Source organism: Eptesicus fuscus, chromosome 12 (assembly GCF_027574615.1).
Source record: "Eptesicus fuscus isolate TK198812 chromosome 12, DD_ASM_mEF_20220401, whole genome shotgun sequence".
NCBI classification, from domain to species: Eukaryota; Metazoa; Chordata; class Mammalia; order Chiroptera; family Vespertilionidae; genus Eptesicus; species Eptesicus fuscus.
This window is the reverse complement of record NC_072484.1, coordinates 59,088,085-59,108,478: the sequence shown is the minus strand read 5'-3', so window position 1 is coordinate 59,108,478 and position 20,394 is coordinate 59,088,085. Positions and strand designations below refer to the sequence as shown.

The 20,394-nt window shown below is 40.1% G+C and overlaps 1 protein-coding gene and 1 long non-coding RNA gene across 5 annotated transcripts in view; one reads left to right on the top strand and one right to left on the bottom strand.

The window, feature by feature from the left end:
* L3MBTL4 (L3MBTL histone methyl-lysine binding protein 4) overlaps nt 1–20,394 on the top strand; it is a 323,126-nt gene that overhangs the window by 201,340 nt on the left and 101,392 nt on the right. The gene's annotated exons all lie outside the window — the stretch shown is intronic.
* LOC114230012 (uncharacterized) lies at nt 11,407–19,029 on the bottom strand. Its single transcript, XR_003615844.2, has 3 exons — nt 19,010–19,029; nt 18,608–18,682; nt 11,407–11,613 (listed from the first exon to the last, which is right to left on the bottom strand). It is a non-coding gene; the product is annotated as an uncharacterized LOC114230012 (long non-coding RNA).

The following is a 20,394-nucleotide window of genomic DNA, read 5'->3' as shown; positions in this document are numbered from 1 at the left end:
GTTATTCCATTGAGAACATTTTTTAATGACACTTCAAAATTGGGTCTCTGTTGCATGCCAAGATTTTGACATATGATGTTGTATGTAATTATCACAACAAATGTTTTAAAATAAATATCATCTCTATTTTATAGATGAGGAAACTGTGGTTGGTTTGAAAGGATTAGCCATCTTACTGGCCACCAGTAAGTAGCCGAGCCAGACTTTTTATATAGGTTGTTTAAGCTCATCATTACACTAAGTATTGTCTCCCTCCCCTGCTGTTAAACTGAGGATGCCTGTGGCTGCAGAAGGAATTCTATTCTAGGTGGTGTATCCCCACTGCCCTTTATGCCCAGACATTCTGGGGGCTTACATTCAGGCCCTGCCCAGGCTCAACAATCGCTTGGAAGTCTGTGAACTTTCCTAACAGTAGCTATTTCACATAATTTCTGTGTCCCTTCCCTTCCTGACACTATCTCTTCTGCTCTCTTCTCCAAGAAGAGAGCTCCTACTTCACTGAGAAAACATTAACCAACTGGTCATAATTCTTTCCCTCCCAGAAAACAGAGGAGCCCCTCTCCTGTTCACTGCTGGTCTCTGAGCCGCAGCCCGACCCTTGTTACCCACTGTCTATTAGTCAGTATTTTTCTTTCTAAGTGCATCTTCCCCACAAGACCTAAACATACTCTTATAATACCTATATAAAGGAAAAATATAAGTAGAGAAAATGAAAACAACTACAGTCAGACACAATGATTTACAAGAATCGCACAACATCATGTTAACTGAAGAAGCCACACCAAAACAACACAGCATAATACAAATTATATTAAGTTCTGCAACTGGCCATCCCATCTGCTCACTATAATTTCTTTGCTTTTACTCAGTTCTGCCAGTTGTGCATGTGTCCCTATACAATGTGCTGATTTTGCCAGTTGCATTAATCCCATTCTTGAGGGTTCTACTCTTACAACCTAAGCATCTCCAAAATGTCTCACTTCCTAATACCATCATTCAGGGATTTAAGATTTCATCATAGGAATGGGGTAGGGAGGGATACAAACATTTAGTCTATAGTATTGACTAATTATTTATTCCAGAACCATTGGTTGGAATATTGCTGTGTCCAAGACTACAACAGAAGCTATAAGTTGTGATAAAAGGAGTACAGAGATTCTCAAGGAGCTTGTAGTCTAATAAGGTTGAGAGTATATAAAATATATGAATGAGTACCTAGGGTTTCAGTGGAGGGAGGGATTAATTTGCAGTGGAGCAGTTGCAGAAAGCTGCCCAGAGAAAGTGATGTTCACACTGTAAGGTGAGAGGAGTCAGTGAATGCACTGTGTGAAGGGCGAGAGGAATAGGAAGCTTATGGGCAGAGGGAAGGCTTGACTTGTTCCCTCACCTCTTTCAAAGTGACCTCAGTAAGGCCACACCCACAAACAGGAGCATCATCTCTCTCCCCACTACTTTCTTTGCCATCATTGGAAATACATATTTACCTTTGTGTGTGCGTGTGTGGGTGTGCACGTGTGTGTGTGGTATTGTTCACTGCAGTATCTCCAATGCCTAGAACAGTTTCTGGCATATGGTAGGTGTTCAGTTAATACTTTTGGAAGGAAGAAGAGGAGGGCAGAAAAAAGGGAGGAATTCCATTCAAATTTGGTTTTAATCTCCAAGCAGGTAGACTATGGATCTTGCAGAAGTGATGTCAATGTATTCCATATTACATTGGATCCCCATACTTTGCTTAAGTGTACATTGGAGCCATTTAAAACACCCATTTCACATTTACTTTCATCCAGGCTTTAAATATCCAGTTTTTGAAAAAAATAATTATGACAATAAACTCAAATTGTCTTTGCGTTGTCCATTATTAGTAGGACAGGAAGAGAAAATTGCCTAGGAATGGAACTGAGGAAGGCAGTGGCTTCGTGTTCTTGAACAAGTGAATCAATGAATATATTTGAGAGATCCTTTTATATTCCTATTGTCTGTATTTACCAAATAAAAAAGTAACAATCAGAGGACTCCAAGGAACCTATGAGAGCCACTATTAAATAGTTATTTGTAATTATTTCAGCACTTTGGAAGTGACGTGTTCTATAAATGAAGTTAATTATCCTTGCTTTTCATTTGCTCTTTCCACACACATCCCTTCACTCACATAGTTTTACTTTAAATGCAACAAAGCTTCATCGGGTTTTGTGGTTATACAATATAGCTTTTTGGAATCTTGAATATACTTTCTTTCTTTTTTTTTTTTTTTTTTGAGTCTTTGTTCTCTTCTCTCACAGTTTCAAAAACAGAGAAGGCAATTCCCATCTCCGTGCATGAATATGTTAATCTTTGATACGAATCAGATAATACTTAGACATGAACAAAACAGGAGAGTAATTTTTATTTCTCCAAAGACTCCTATCCATATCCTTTGTTTTGTTATCAGCACATCCAGTTCTGAAAAGTATTTTCTCATAATTTTATCTTTCCTGAAATTGCTTTTTGGGAAACACTGAGTAAAGGATGCAGTGTGCAAACAAACTGAATTAAATATGAAGGACAGATGATCTGCTGTGTTCTTCTGATGTGCTAGGGAGCTAACCAAGCCCAGAGCATAAACATTATGGAAAGATTCCTCACTTACCATGTGCATTCTCAGACAGCGGGAACAATTTCTCCCCTTAATTTGCTGCATAACTTGATTGCTTCTAAATGTACTAAAAATCAAAAAGAAGCTATTTTGTCAGTCATACATCTTAAAGATTACTTTTCATTAATTTATATTCAATTGAGAACATTCTTTCCCCAAACCATTGTTTGTCATAAATACCTCTATAAAGTCCTAGACATTATATACTTATTTAAGTTTCCAAATTATGAGGGTACTCGCCTGTCAGATTTTTGTTTTTAATCCTTACCCGAGGATATGTTTTCATTGATTTTTTAGAGACAGAGGAAGGGGGTGGGGGAAGAAACATCAACGATGTGAGAGAAACGTTGATCCGTTTGCCTCCCGTGTGTGTCCTGAGCAGGGATTGGACCCGAAACCTAGTCTTGATCGGGAATTGAACCCACAACCTTTTGGTATAGGAGAAATGCTCCCACTAACTGAGCCACCTAGCCAGGGCTACTTGCCATATTTTTAATCTAACTTAAATTTTACTGTACTTTAAGTACTGCTCAACATTCAGAAAAATGAATTGTTTTCTCAATTTCATTCAGAAATCTATAGGGCTTAGAGATTTCAAAAAGGACATTTCTGCATATATGGAGAGGAGTTATTCACTAGCTCTGTCTGCGTGGAACACGGCTGAGAAGAGGATGCAGCAGGGAGAGGCTTATGTGTAATAAGAGAATATGCACACCATCTGTGTACTTCACCAGGCTCCAAAATGCGATGCACTCAATCTAAATACTTCTGAAGCCATGAACATTCACTCTTCTAGCTTAGTAATATGAAGTTGCCAACGTAGTAAACCTTTATAGGAAGGCATACTAACTGCAGTTAAAAAAAAAAAAAAAGAATAGGACCCTCAGTTATGAAAGAATTTAAGGTTGGAAGGTGTGCCTTTTAAAAAACAGGTTTAAGTTCATATTATTATTTTAGAGACAAAAGAGAACTGTTTTGACAGTGACATGAGGCTGCATACTAGTGCTTAGGTGTGAGTGCCTGTGTGTGCATGCAATAGTCCAGAAATTTGAGTATTAATGTTGTTTAGCAAGTAGGCATCTCTACTAGTTAACTGTCAATTTCCCCTAATTAAAAGTGTGCTCAGGAACCAGAAGAAAGGACTGATGCTCATTAGTTCAAACACTAGAAAATGGAATCAGCTGACCCTGGCAGCAGGCTGTTTCTTGTCCCCTATATCTCTCTCCTTTGCATTTTCAGCCTCATCTTACAGATTCTTCATTTCTAGTGACAGTAAAAGCCATCTGCCCTGGATCCTCAACATGCAAGAGAGTCTGTGGCGTGAAGGAGGCCCTCAGCAGAGCAGCTCTGCTATGCATAAAGTTGGCCAGGAGGCTGATGTGCATTAAAATATTAATATATCAATTCTTAACATTTGAGTTTACTTTTTAAATATAACAGCTTCAGTGAGCTAGAATTCAGGTCATGCAGTTCACCAATGGTTTTCAGTAAATGCAGTTGTGTAACTATCACCACAATTGATTTTAGAGCATTTTATTCAGCCCCAAAAGAAACCTTTAGCATTTGAATTTTCACCTTCTCTCACTCCTTTGCAGCACTTTCTCTCTTTTTTTATCTACTTCTCCAGCTCCATCTTTTTGTATATTCTCTTTTCCTGCTCCTCCTCTCCCTGCTTGCCCCTTTTCTTAGTTTCTCTTTATTTTCCTTGCAGCTGGAAAACACAACCTTTTGTTTGGCTAACTTTTGGGTCTGGCTATTGTTCAATGCCAAGGAAGGGGGAGGAGGGAGAAAGAAAGGTCATTGACCTGAAAGCCTGAGAGCACCTGGGGATTAACGTACACAAATACACTTAGGCATCTTTCTAGCACTTTGCTCTTCTCATTCCTGGACACATTACCCTATCCTTCTGTAGTTCTATACTAAAGGCTTGTATGCTGCAACAACACTGCATTTTCTCACTCCCGAGCTTTCCTTATTCTCCAAAATGATAAGTGCAGACAGATGAGTGGTACAGATGTATTGTTATCAACTATGTCTCCTCCCCCTCTTCCCCTCCCCTTCTTCTTCCCCTTTCCCTCCCTCTCCCCCTTCCTCTCTTCCCCCCCCCCCCGTCTCCCTCTCCCTCTTCCCAGGCCTGTGTTTAACTGCTGTAACGTTCCTTTGCTCTAGCACCAGGTTAAATTTGGATAAGGGTCTCTGACATAAATTGGATAAGAGTTTCCCCAGAAGAAGCAGAGACACTCCTTTCCAGGCTGCAGAGGACTAGCGAACACTGAGCAGTTATACTTCTCCACATTAATTTCAATGATCTCTTCCGCCTGGCAGTGATGTTCACGATGAGATGTGCTTGGCCCCTCCACCCAGTGCCTAGCAGGTCGCTTGCATTCACTGTGTGCAAGGCCACTGAGGACTTGTCCCAAATGCAGATCCTGTGGCCACGGTGCCCGTGGGGACAGGTGACTCAGGGCCAGAAAAGCCTCCTGGCCTCTGCTTTTCTTCTTCTTCTTCTTTTTTTAAATGAAAGAAGACTATATTCGAAAGGGGCCATAGGTCAGTCTGATGAAAATCTCTCTTGCTTTTAAAGACAATGGAAAGGTCAGGACAGCTGTGGTTGTTAGAGGCCTTCTGTGCGTGGAGGCCCCTGGCCCAGGGTTTCCTGGGCTTCCAGGAGGCTGTGGCTTCAGGGGAGGGAGGTGCCACCTTTCATGTCCGTTGGCACGTGTGCACTTGTCCGCCAGGAAATCCACGCTATTTAACTGGTTCTCAGAAGGACTATGGCCCAGAACAGGCTGGGTAATAGTGTTGCTTCACCATTCAGAAAGGGCCTACAGAGACGAGAGTGCACCTGGGCGAGTGAGGCCCCGCAGAGGGTGCTCCCGCAGAGAAGGCAGGTCAGCGCTGCGTCGCCCATGGGGCTGTCGTTGGTGCCGGAAATTTGGGAATTATCCTAGAAGTGAGTAATTCAGGTCTCATGACAATGAGTGTGATAATGATTAAACCCATCTACATACATGGACACACTTGAATGAGGCCTGCACACATATGAAAAATAAAACCACAAGGAAATAGAGAAAAAGTTGATGGTTTGCAGTGGGAGTAAGACATTTTCCTTTTACTAACATTCTATACTAGAAATTTTATAATTTAAAAACTATATATAACTTTTATAACTGCCCTCTAACTGTAAACTTCAGTATGTAGTTTGAAAGCTAAAACAAGGACAAGTGAAATCGTATTTTACTAAGCTAGTAAAATTCCCAATACTTTTCATGGTCTAAACAGATAAGTAAACCTTTTAGAAGTGTGGGTAGAAAGCATAGAGCTGAAGTCTGCAAAAATCAGAACACTTTTTATAAAGATTTCACTGTCAAACTGATAAAATTTAATGAGTCAGTGGAGATTTGAACAATTTTTTAAGTCTAACAAAGTGGACAGGCAGAGTACTTTGAAGTCCCCAAAAAAAACTGTTAGAAAAAGCAGCCACTTCCAGAGTGGAGTCATAGGTTAATTTCCTATTTCATATCAAGTGTCACTTTAAAAAGTGGCCCATCACTGGTCTAAAAAGAAATTGAACGTTTATCAGAGAGGCCAGTGTATAATACTATTGAGAAGATTTCATGTTGTCAGCTACAAAGAAACCCTGATTTACCTCCACTAAGTTTCCTTTCTCAAGTCTCTCCACGGACGCAGACTCAGTCCCTTGAAAGCCTCTCTGTACAATAAATAAGGAGGCTCAGAAGGTGCAGAGGGAGGGAAGGGAAGCAGCCAGCACTGCACACTCCCACGTTCTAGAAAAACCCATCTGCCCTGAGACTCAGCTTCAACTAATTCTCAAGCATGGACTCCCAGTCGGTGACTCCAGCTGAGAAATCCAGTTCCATAAATCACACCAGGAGCCATTTATGGACCTGAATAATCCATGCTCCTGCAAATTAGACTCGTTCAGCTTTCTTAGACTGCAAAACTAACACATCTAGAAGCTTAAAATGCCAGCTTATCTAGATGGATTTGCCAACAAAAAATGTACAACTGGAACATTTCTATTGAAACCATTTTGAACAAGCAAGTTTTTTTTTTAATGGCAATTGATAAAATTCAAGACAAAAGCAACTTTTTCTACCTTTTTGAATATTAGTTACCCTCAGTGCCACACCCAAGTCCTCCCTCCTTCCTGGAATCTCCCCCAACCAGGCCAGTGATGTCTTTCTTGTACAAAGAGTGTTCTTTATTACTAAAGCACATACCCTTGTGCCATTTTAACCTAAAGGAAATATGTCCCCATCCTGTTACAACGGGAGGCCAGGGACCGCCACACATGGTACTCCTGTTGTTCATGGCAGAGCAAGTGGCATTGCAGGAGTGCTGAGTGTCTTCCTGCTCAGACCAGAAGTCCACGAGTGTCCGATGAGTGAGGTAAAGGGTGGGAAGCCTATCACACCATGTCCTTTCCTTGGTCGGGTCCTGAGATTATTTACAGGGGGGAGGGTGGGGTGGGGGTCAGTGGTTAAATAGTGACTCAAAAGAATTTGTTACTGGGTGAAGTAAACACAGTGAAGTGGGCAGTGTAGGCAAAACCTCTGGAGATTTCCAGGCAACATTAAGATTTTCAGAGAACATTAACAGATGCATGAAATGTAAGCAGCAGCAGTGTGCGTGCAGGCTGAGACTCAGAGAATGCATCCGTCCTCAGCTTCAGCCACAGGGGTCTGCTGGTGGCTCCCTAAAGGTCATCTTCCTTCCGACTTCTCACTCCGTGGTGGCTGTTTCCGCTCACCTGCGGAATGCATCCAGAGTTGTACTGCTAGGCCTGCGGTTTACAATGTTAGAAACAAACTACTTTCTTACCCCTTCATCAGCAACCCTACCTTACCCAGCTTTATCACTACACTTACAAGTTTAGATTTCAGTGTTTTCCTTAACAATTCCTGAGCTTAGTGAGTCTTTAAGTCCCACTGATTACTTTTCATAGAAAAGTATAGGGAGGAACTCCTCTGTTGCTGCTACTCTTATCCAGACCCTCATGCCTGCTGTCCAGATGCTGCTTCTGCTGGCCCTCAGGCCTGAGGTGCTACAGTGACCTTCCAGACCTTTCTCTACTGCATTTCTGATTAGTTGAAATTCTGAGCCAGACATTTGGATCCTTCCCCGCGCGCGCGCGCACACACACACACACACACACACACCCCAATCATGAGCAAGTGTTGCCCACAGTCTTGCCTTCCAGCCAATTGTTCTTCTCCTAATGATCTTTTGTCTCTGTCCACACCCCTGGGACTGATTGAGGCCAGTCCTCTTTCAAGAACCTGCCTCTGTACCGTCCTGAGTCCTAATTTAATAAATAATAATAGCAACAGCAAAAACAGTTTCCTGAAAACATTCCCTTTCCAGATTTTATTTACATTTTGAAATAATACATATAATGTGATATGCACTTATCATAATGCCTGGTTACATATTAATGTTTAATAAGTTAATGTTCCAATTGTTATGATTACATCATTATTAACTATATACATAATAACAATAAACCACAACATTCACTGTTTTTGCCTTTTAGATTTTTAATTTGTTTGGTTTTTGATCTTTGAGATAAAGACTATTGAGGTGGTGTCTTTGCTATACTTTGGGTTGTCATAGTGCCCATATAGCTGTGTGTAGTCACATTCTGTAAATATCTGTGAATGGAATTAAAAGACAGTAGTCTTTTCCTCCTACTCCTGGCCTCCACTAAAACAGGACACTATTTGGATGCTTGTGGAGCAGGGTTAGGTGGAATGGTGCATTTGACCATGCCGATACCACCTTAGTGTGTGTATGTGTGGGTATCAAATGTTTAAATTCTCATTTAAAAACATGCTAGGATGGAGCTTTGAAATATTTTTCTGGTACAAAGTCAAGACTATCCTCTATTTTCATGTTCTTTCTCAGGGTTTTATAAATTACAGCTTGTCCCAATAAAAAAAATTATCCAGATGGCCAGTTCTTCATATTACATTTCATTCCATACAGAGAATGTGCCTTTGTTTCTAAAGAATCCCTCTTTACCTTGTTCTATTTTTATAGCAACTCGGTAAATTTCAGAATGAAATTCAAAAACATTAAGCGGCTTAAATTATTTCAAAGTATTCTAATTTCCCTGCTTGTTCTTTCTATGCAATCAATGCCAAAGGGGTTATATAAATATACCAATATCTTCAATATCCATTTGGCAAAGTACCTAGTGTGTGCAAGGCATTATGCCAAGTGTTTCATTGTTTTTATTTTCTCTAATGTATTTAAAGAAAATACAGAGTCAGTTTGGCATAGTACTTAAAAGCCTGGACCCCAATGTTAGGCTACCTGGATTTCAGTTCCATCTTTACATCTTCTTAACTATGTGACCCTGATTGGCTTATTTAACCTCTCTGTGCCTCAGTCAAATGCAAATTATAATAATCCCTATTTCATAAGGATATTGTGACAACTGAATGATTTAACATAAAAAAGACCTTAAATTAGGGTTGTAAGAGTAAAAACTATAGAAGCAAAACGTGTTATTAGTAATATCTATATATATATCTATCTATATAAAAGGCTAATATGCAAAGTGTCCCCTCTGGAGTTCAACCAGGAGATGGGGAGTTTGATCACTCACTATGAGATGTGCTGACCACTAGGGGGTGGCACGGAATGAAGGAAGGCCCCAGCCAGCAGCTGGCAACTGGGGAAGGGAGGCCCAGGCCGGCAGCCAGAAGGCCCCAATAGGCCCTGATTGCCGGCCAGGCCTAGGGACCCTACCCGTGCATGTATTTTGTGCACCGGGCCTCTAGTTATGAATATTAGACTAATTAAATTGTGTTTTGATGACATCTCTCTTTAATTTTAAAAATAATTTTACTACCTAAATTTAGCAGAATAAACATTTTCATGTGTATATTTTAGATAACCCAATCAACTTTTATAAAGTATTTTACCTGTTGATTCTCAACAATTATTTAAAGCAAATGACTTGAATAATGTTCTAGAAGAGTTTATGGTAAGAAAAATAGTTTGATGATATTTTCTTGAAAGAGATATTTGTTTTTATCCACAATTACCCTGATGCTGCCATCTTTAATATTTCAGGGTTATTTATTTAAAAAACAAAACAAAGGAAAACCTGTTTTTAAGCAGCTCCCTTCAAAATATAATGAAGGATTCCTATTGTTGGTTCTTTTTTCTAATTAGGACAAAATTGCTTTACACACACTAAATTGCAGTACATAGCCTTTGGTTTGTTAACTAAGTTAGAGGGTAGAGAATTAACAATCAACTTCTTTAACAGGAAGTCTGCCTATACATATTTGAGCCTGCAGATGAATTTTTATTTGAGTACTGTAAACTTATAAAAGGCCACCTCTTATCTAAATGTATATTTTTATAGTATTGCCAAAAAACAAAACAAAACAAAAAACCCTCCCTAGCATATCGCTTGGTGGGGAAGAAGGGACTGTAGGATGTCTTAAGACCTCTTTGTCTATTAGTGTTTGGGACTACATAGCTCAGGCAGCTGAAGGATGCTTTATTGTCTGACCTGGGCTGGTTTGATTTTGCTTTTTCCATCACAAGACTGTACTCCTAATCTGAGCCCATAGGTTCCTTGAGTTGACTATGAATTTATCACTTTAAGAAAGAACATCCCAAACAACATCTAAATGCCCTGTTGACATTAAGTCAACATTAGCATTTAACACAAAAGTTAGATGTTTGTGGGGATATATTAATATATAAGTATCTAAACATATCTTCATGCATATCCAGATAAATTTTGCAATTTTATTGAAATTAAGTATATTGAATTTAAAGCCATCCAAAAGATGGATTTATTTCATTATGATCTATAGCCAAAATGTATACCTTTAGCCTATGGATGATTTTAAAAATTATGCTTGGAGCATTTTTTACTTCAGTTACTCTCCAGGTGCTCTATGGACAACTGTCCAGAAAAAATACTTCTCAGTAAAATTTTATCTTAAAACAATGCTGATTTATAAAAAGAGGAAAATGTACTGTAAAGGCCTTTGCAGAAATTAAGTGTATTTCACACTAGAATATTCCAAATGAGAATGCACTTGCCAATTTAAGCTATAAAATCATCTCTGACGTGTTCATACCACTTAACCGAAATATTAAAATGAAAATGGTGAAAACAGTTTGTACATAGTTGCAAAAATGTTCATTGTCATAATAGAAATACAGACTTATTGCTGTAATTTTGTTTTCATTGTGTTAATAATATAGCATGTTAATTACTTTGTTTAATTTACTGCTTAATGTTAACTATTTAGGTAGTACTCTATTTGAAAATTTTAAACTGCAGATTCTATTCATCAGATCCTCTCCATGCATAGGTTACATAAATTACTTACTTAGTACACTAAGCTTGTTTCAGCATAAAATTTTAAAGGCCATTAGTTTTCTACTCAGTATACTATATATAACATTCCTTCAGAATAATTTATACCTTCGAAGTTTCTAGTAACCATGCACTAAAATACTTTAGAGGAAAGAGTACACACACACATACACACACACACACACAGAACACACAAACTTCAACCTTTACTCATAATGCATTTTTTCTTCCCTGCCCAGTTTACTGAAAATACTACCTATTACAGAAAAGTTCAGATAACATTTTGTACACACTCAATTAAGGGGTATTTTCTAATGCCTACCAAGTAAATGCCATACGTTGGACTTGACTTTTTGGTATTAGAACAGACAGTAATGAAATGACTCCAATGAAATAAAGATAAATAGAAAATGCATTTAATTCTTTACTATTTCTGTGCCAACAGGGTTCATATTCTTGGCATGCACTCTAGTCTTTATCAGTTTCAAATTTATGAATATTTTGAAAACCACATCAGGAGCTAGTAGACTAAATTGTGATCGAAGCTAAATCTTCTCCAGGAAGGGGCAGGTTCTCCACCTCTGCAGTTGGGTCTTTGTTGTTTCATCTGGACAATGGGTAGAGATGACAAAAAGTGGAAAAGGCTAAACTAATCTTTCTGCAAAGTTAGAGGCAGCTTCTAGGAGGAAGGATTCAATCTGGGATAGTGAAAAGGAGGCCCTGGAAAGAGAAAATCCCACTAGGCTGAGTTTGGGGACATTGATTAAGGTAGTGAGATAAGAGATTGAGAGAAACTTTTGTGCTGATTGCGATATTCAAGTCTTTTTTTCTGGGTTATATGCCTGAGACCCGAGGCTGGGGTGGGGGCCCAATCACCATGTGGGTCCGCGCACCACTGCCAGCCTGAGACCCCAGGCTGGGGGCGTGGACCCAAACCACCACTTGGTGCTGGAGCATTCACAAGCGTCTGCAGGTGGGGCGGGAACTATGGTGACACAGTGACGTTCCCGCCCCGCCCCCAGCCGCTTGGCACCTGCACTCATAGGCTCCGAGAGGCCAGGGGGCGTTCTGGGACCCCTGAGGCTCAGGGCCTAAACACGGGCCTACAGGCTAGGAGCAGCATGGGTCTGGAGGATGTTCCCGGGACCCAGGCCACTCAGCGCCTGTGTATGCAAATTAACCTGCCATATTTGTTGGGTTATTTTGCATACTTGCTCTGATTGGCTGTGGGCGTAGCGAAGGTACGGTCAATTAGCATTTTTCTCTTTTATTAGTGTAGATGACTGTTATTTCTTTAGAAACTGATATGCTACTGAGGTGCTGGATAATAAGGTAGCCCCAATTTTTTTTCAGTTCACACTGATATGAACAATTATGGCCTCTGATTTCAGGAAACATATAGTATACAAGATGGGTATATACAAACTAGTGTCCTGGTGCACTGATTTGTGCACATTGAAAGGAAATTAATTAGAAGAAAATATTTTAATATCACTATTTGCCTTTTATATATAATAGATGTGTCAACCAAATTCACGATCAACAATGACAGATCGAAACACACACATGTAATTGGCGCGAGCAAGAGCTTTATATGTATTGTGCATGTGAGAGTCAACTTGGCCTTTTACATACTAGTATACAGAATAAACTTGCTTAAGTAGACCTGCTTTCTCATTTAGCTAAACTTTTTCCAGCCCAGTGAAGCACCCCAACTTCTCTTTCAGGTAATTGTCAGCAACACAGCAGTAAATATCAACATGAAGCAGATTATTATTGTAGATCACGCAGGGAGAACAAAGGGTAAAATATTTAACTCCAGCAGTGTTTGATTATATTCTGCACAGTGAGAAAACCTGAAATCACTTTCAAGTTCCAGCATTTCTTACTTCTTTTCAGTTGGGTCAAGTTTCTAAACTTTCTAAATCTGTTTTCTGGCTAATGAAAAGAAAAATAGGATTCTACTGAGTCTCCTATCTACCTACTCTAAGGACTTCTGTGAGGATCAAATGAGATGAGGCATGGGAAAATGCTTCACAAACATTTGATTAAAGTGTAAAATGTTCACCCCTGGCTATAAAGCAAGTTGGGTTCCTGAGCTAAAGAAATTCCAAGGAGGCTAGTCGCTAGGGAGAGGAAGCCAGGAGTTGCTACATGACGTCATTACCCGGTGCCCACAGCGACTGTTTCTGGGCTGGGTTGGGCTGTGGGCCGCATTTTGAGCCATGGGGTCTCAGCAGTATTGGCTGCGATTTGGTGGGGTGTTGCTCAGGGGTGGTGGCGGGGCCTGTGTCCCACATGGGGGAAGCTGAGTGTTGGTTTGATGGTGCCAGGTCTGCGGTGCTGTTTCTTTTTAAATGCCAGTGCACTTCACAGCAGCTCCTCCTGTGTTGAGCATTTTCCCCCTGGTGGTCAGTGCATGTCATAGCTACCGGTCGGATGGTCAGATGGACACTTAGGCTTTTAGATAGATAGATAGATAGATAGATAGATAGATAGATAGATAGATAACAGTATGATGAGGTAAATAATCATAAAATTTGGAAAGTGTGTTTCAAATCTAAGGAGCATTGATTATTCTGATGTAACCAGAGCTTAGGTCATGAAGATGGAGATGGCTTAGAAAGGTGGCTGGGTCAGATCAAGAGGGTCTTTCTTTGAATGCCATGCAAAAGAATTTCAACTTGGTTCTAAGAACATACATTTGTAACAAGTAGAAGAGGGGGGCGGGAATAATGCCTCCTTTTTCTGAAATGCATCTACAGTGTGAAAATCGAATTCCTGTAACTAACAGTATTATGAATTATAGAGGGATAAATTAGGGTTGGAAAGAAATAGCCTTTATTGAATGCACATAAGCCAGGTATTGTATTCGCATTCTGCATTCAATGCAATTTTTACATTGACCCAGTGAGTGGAATGCTATTCTTCATGTTACCTATGAGGAAGCCAAGATCTGCAGAGGTGAGGGTTGGTGGTAGAAGGGGCACTGAAACTCAGTTTGCCCTGTTGAAAGTATCTTTTACTACTTCAGGATTCCCTGGGTGCTTTAGTTGAGTAGAAAAATAATTCCTCTTTTAAAAGAGGAGTAAAGAAAGGTTTATTGTCCTGGAGGAGCTTTTAAAAGGATCTTTAGGGCCTTCTACTTCCAGAACAATGGAGTATAATATTTTTATTCATTTATTTCCACTAATACCTAGACATTATATATAAAATAAATATATGAAGGCTCTGAAAAGTAGAGAGGAGGAAGTAGACCAGTTAGAGACTTCAAGACCCGAGTAACAACACAGTGGTGCATTCCCTATGTTTTCTTCCTCCTTGTATATCTTGGGCTGGTTGTTGTTTTTATTTTTCATTGTTTCAAGGAAGGGGGAGAGAGAGAAAGAGAGAAACAGCAGTGATGAGAGAGAATCATTGATCAGCTGCCTCCTGCACACCCCACAGTGGGGACCTGGTCCACAACCCAGGCATGTGCACTGACCAGGAATCAAACCATAACCTCATTGTTCATAGGTTGATGCTCAGCCATTGAGCCACACTGGCCGGTCATGAAGCATTTTTATTATGGCAGCTTTCCAATTCTTGTAAGGTATTTTTAGCACCTATGTTATCTTGATATTGGCATTAGCAACATGAAAACATATGAAAGTATAAAATTCACTGCTAATAGAAAGTATATATTCAAATTCAGAATACTCTAATACTGTAATGGTAATTTATCAGTCACCTCAGCAAAAAAGTTAAAAGTTAAAATGTTTAAAAATGGCTATAGCCACAATAACTTGTTATGGATACACAATCTTCAGCAAGAATAATAAAGCTGGAGACATCACACTTCCTGATGTCAAATTATATTGCAGAGGTATAGTAATCAAAATAATATGCCATTGGCATAAAGATAGACATGTAGACCAATGGAACAGAACAAATTCTAAAAATGGATCCTTGTATATACAGTTAATTGATCTTTGACAAGGGTGCCAAGAATAAACAAGGGGAAAAGATAGTGTCATCAATAAATGGTACTGTGAAAAGTGGATATCCATATGCAAATGAAACTGGACTCTTATCTTACACCATACCAAAAAATCAACTCAAAATGAATTAAAGACTGCCCTGGCTGGGTCACTCAGTTGGTTGGGGTGTCATCCTTTAAGCCCAAAAAGTTGTGAGTTTGATTCCCGATCAGAACACATACCTAGGTTGCAGGTTCAATCCCTGGTCAGGGAGTGTACACGAAGCAACTGATCAAAGTTTCTCTCTCATATTGATGTTCCTTTCTACTTTCCTCCCTTTAAAATCAATAAACATATCTTTGGATGAGGATTTTTAAAATGAATTAAAAACTTAAATGTAAGATCTTAAATTATAAAACCCCTAGAAGAAAGCTAATGGAAAAAAACTCCTTGACAATGACTTTTTTTACTATGATACTAAAAACAAAGGCAACAAAAGCAAAAATAAGTAAGTAGGACTACATCAAACTAAAAACCTTCTCACAGCAAAGGAAACCATCAAGATGAAAAGACACCCTACTAAATGGGAGAAAATATATACAAACCATACATCTGATAATGGCTTAATATCCAAAATATATAAAGAACTTACACAACCCAATAGCTAAAAACAACCTGATTTAGAAAACAGGCAAAAGACCTAAATAGTCATTTCTCCAAAAAATACATACAAAAGGCCATCAGGTAGTTTTAAAGGTGCTCAACATCACTAATTATCAGGGAAATGCAAATTAAAACCAAAATGAGATACCACCTTACACCTGTTAGGATGGCTATTATCCTATATAATAAAGAGCTAATATGCTAATTAGACCAGACAGCAGAATGACTGTCCGGACAACATTCCGGACAACCTTCTGGATGAAGCCGGGGCTGCGAGGGCCGAGGCAGCCGTGGCTGAGAGGGCTGAGCCCCTTGCACGAATTTCATGTATCAGTCCTCTAGTTAAAAAATAAGTAAATAAGGGTTGGCAAAAGTATGGATAAAAGGAAACCTTGGGTAATCTCATTTTAAACTCACAGGAATTAGTGGTTGACCCTGAAACTTATAATCTTACTAGAGGCCCGGTGCATGAAATTCATGCACTCAGGGGAGTCCCTCAGCCTGGCCTGTGCCCCCTTGCAGTCTGGGAGCCCTCGGGGAATTTCTGACTGAAGGTTTAGGCCCACTCCCCAGGCCTAAGCTGGCAGTCGGACATCCTTAGTACTTCCACGGAGGGGGGAGAGGCTCCCGCCACTGCCATTGTGCTCACCAGCCCTGAGCCTGACTGGCTGAGTGGCACTCCCCCTGTGGGAGCGCACTGACCATGAGGGGGCAGCTCCTGCATTGAGCATCTGCCCCTTGGTGGTCAGTGTGTGTCATAGCAACGGGTCTTTCTGCCGTTCGGTCAATTTGCATATTAGCCTTTTATTATATAGGATATATAACATTTGGATTGTGCCCATATTTATGAAAAAAATATGATAAAATTGTGTTACATCCTCAATAGATATTAAAATGCTATGATGCTTCTTCCTTCCTGGTCTATATTCCAACATGGACCATGCGTATTTTCTCTTAATCATTTAAAATCAGCAACAACTTAAGTCACATGTGAAAAGTACTATAGGTATTCTATAATTGCAATAATCTGCATTTCAGTATTTATCATGCCGTTTAATACTATTTGACCAAGAAATCAGTATTTCCTAAGAATAAAAAGTGTTTAACATTCTCATACTGTGTGAGTTTAGAACACCACATATTGACTGAAATGGAGTGACTTATATTTATACATTTCAATGGCAATGAGAATAAACAGTATTCAGTCCACTTGGAACCAACATGAGGTAGGATGGAGGCGAGTTGCTTTCCTTATGGAACAGGTATGATGTGGGCAGTTGCTAGCAGGATGAGGCTCTTGCCATCATCAGGGTCCAAAGCCAAAGTGCAAGGCAGGCAGTATTTATTTATCTTGTTTCCTCCCATTTTCTTGCCAAACCCCTTTCTTTATGAAGTTTCAGCACCCTCTCTTATGATCTGAAGGAGCCAGCCATTCAGTGCTTCCTCGCTGCCATTATTTCTGGGAGGTTAAGATATGAGCCTTCTCTTCTATGTCATCTTGTGTAGGTCTTATAAGGGAAAAAAATTAGGAGAAATGACTATTTAGGTCTTTTGCCTGTTTTTTAAATCAGGTTGTTTTTAGCTATTTTAAAAAATATATTTTATTGATTTTTTACAGAGAGGAAGAGAGAGGGATAGAGAGTTAGAAGCATCGATGAGAGAGAAACATCAACCAGCTGCCTCTTGCACACCCCCTACTGGGGATGTGGCCGCAACCAAGGTACATACCCTTGACCAGAATCGAACCTGGGACCTTTCGGTCCGCAGGCCAACACTCTATCCACTGAGCTAAACCAGTTTCGGCTGTTTTTAGCTATTTAGTTGTATTTTATATTTTAGTCATAAAAAAATTGTGACTAAAATACAATAGGCTTCATCAAGGGTGAGTTAGTTGCATCAGAGAAGAACTCAGAGTCTAACTACACTCCCAATTTCAGGCTGTATGAGGACCTATTCTAGATCAGGGCTCCTTCTGGAGGCCACTTGCCTATTTTGGGCGATTTCACTTTTCAGGATGAGGAGAAAGGTTGTCAACGACTTGACATTCTTCCTGAAATCCCACCAACCTCTGTGTTTTTATTTTTATTTATTTATATTATGAAGCACTCAAGGGACTATTTATATTTTGAAGCACTCAAGGGACTATTTCATTGTTGCCATTCTGATTAAATTTGTAATGCTTCCTAAACTTCTGAAGTCATGTCACAGAAAGAAAAATGTTAATCAGTACTTGGGAACAAGAAAGGATTTGACCCCGAAGGGGCTGCTCAGGCTGGAAGGATTGGCCTGGGACTTGGTGCCCAGGTCCCTCCTGATCACCCTGAAGGTAACTGCAAACTGATTGGGAAGTTAGCATTAGGTATGTTGTGACAACTGAGTTATAACCTCTGGGTCCAAACTGTCCATCTCTTAGGATTTGACAGACATAGCCCATTATTTTCAGTAGAGTGGGGCAGTTAGAGGGAAGTAGGAACCAAACTTGTTGCTTGGGTATCAGAAAATGGACACATTATTGATACAAGATGATAATATAGTTGTATGTGCAGAATCCTGTGTCAGGGGGGTTTGGCCAGATTAGAAGAATCCAAGAAGAAGGAAGGGCTCCCAATTAGTGGGGAAAGTGCAGTAATAGAGAATAATTCAGGGTGAGAAGCACATGGCAGACTGACCAGATAATATCTGGGAAATGGACCCCTGCTTCCTAGGTTGGGGTTGATTAGGAGGTCTCATCATGGAAAGGGGCTGGTGAGAATAAAGTAGGAACACAAATAAGTCCTAGCAAGGCCCCAAATTCTAGTCATGGCAGCAAGTGAGGCATTTAGGAACAAAGACCAAGGCAGATGCCAAGCTAGGGGACCTGGAGCCAATAATAATGAGTAGGTCCCATGAAAAAGGCATGAGCACAGGTATCAAAACCGGGTCCTGCTTCAGATTTGGACCTTCAGACTTTAGAATCAACAAGTGGGTTTAGCAACTTACCTCCAGCCTCAGATCAGGATTGATCCTGAGAATATGGGGAAACTGCACCAACCTGTAGAGCCAGACACACCTGCCCTGAAAGGAAGAAATGGGAAATCAGAGGCTGGGCCTGCCACAAAAAGTGGGGATTCAGCATTGCCTGTTCATGCCACTGCTTCCGCCAACCTCATTATAACTTAAATGTGGAGCATTAGTCAGGAACGCTGAGCTTCAAAGGAGTACAGGGCAGTTTTTTAAGGAAACGAATATACTGATAGTTTACTTATACTTTTCCATTTATCCTCAGATGTTAAAAATTATCCTATCTAATAAAAGGGTAATATGCAAATTAGTCATCACTCCATCACAAAGATGGGGCTCCCATAGCCACAAGATGGCAACGCCCAGTCCTCTCAGCCCCACCGGAGTCCCCCAGTCCTGGGGGGGACAGCCGCTGAGAACGGGCAGCGTGAGTGGCCTGGCGGAATGCTTGCTTCCTCGCCCCGGCAACAAGGCAAGCATTCCGCACCTGGCCGCAAATGAGCCTCTGGGCAGCAGGCATGGAGCGGCCAGGCCCTGCAGAGAGCTACTGGCAGACGGATTCATGCACAAGGCTACTAGTACTTAAATATTCTGAAAAGCAAAACCAGTATTTTCATTGCAGTCATTTTTATGTTTCCTCCTACCTATGAAGTAAGAGGATGACTGGATCTCAGTTTCAGATCCATCAAAAAACCTCTGTAAAAAGTTTGCAACTGTCTAGCAGCTTTTTGCTTGTTTAGCATTTACCCTCTGTTCCTCTGCCTTGCTATTGATGAGCGTGGAGCTGACATTTTTTAATAAATTACTCAGTTGAACCATATGAAATTCCTGATATTTGACTATCTGACTTTTTAAGACTGCAGTTTCCTTTGGGTCAACTTAACAGTTCCTGCTGTCTTTCTCTCCCCAAAAACTACAAAGAAAGGAACTGTGGAGAGGGGAGAAATGGTCTGCTTAGTCTGAAGAACCATGTCTCCCACAGGACCTTGCTGCTCAGGACTTCAGCGTGCAGTATTTACACATGCTTGTCTCCATCTATAATGAGTGGAATTTGAATATACAGTTTCCTTCTCAGTCAGAAACTGACATTTTACCTTGACCAACAGAGCTTTTAGTCATAGACATTTCAGCTTATGTCAATAATTTTCTAATGACAGTATATCTTAAGAACCATTTCCCTCAATATTTGACTAAATTAAAAGTAAATTTTAAATGGTTTTATCATACCTAGGAATATCACTTCAATTGTTTTTTCTTTTTCTGTGTGTAGATTTACACAGATCATGCACACTCTCCCATGCATGGGCATATGCACATACACATGAGTACAGGTCTGCATTCGCACAGTCAGGCCAGCATTTGCAATGCTCTCTTTAATACAACTGTCCCTCTGCAGAAAATGCAGGCAAGTCCAGGGTTGCCGACAGAAACTGTTCACAGCGACCAGCTGGAAAATTGCCCTAATAGCTGAAAGCCCCTCATCCCCGCTTCTTTTGTACATTCGTTGGTATCCCATCATTATCTTCTTTTAAGGTCTCCAGAATTTCTTCTGAAAAGTATATTTTTGTCATTTAATATGTTCTTTTGAACTTGATGCTTTATTCTGATTCATATAATCTGGAGATATGTTCTCACACACATTGCCTCCCAGAGTTAGGAAATATTCTGTTCTAATGACACTCGGGAGTTCCATCTAGTTTTCATACCTTAGTGCTCAAGTGACAAAGAGGGTCTAGAAGGAAATTAGGAAATAGGTGTATGATTAA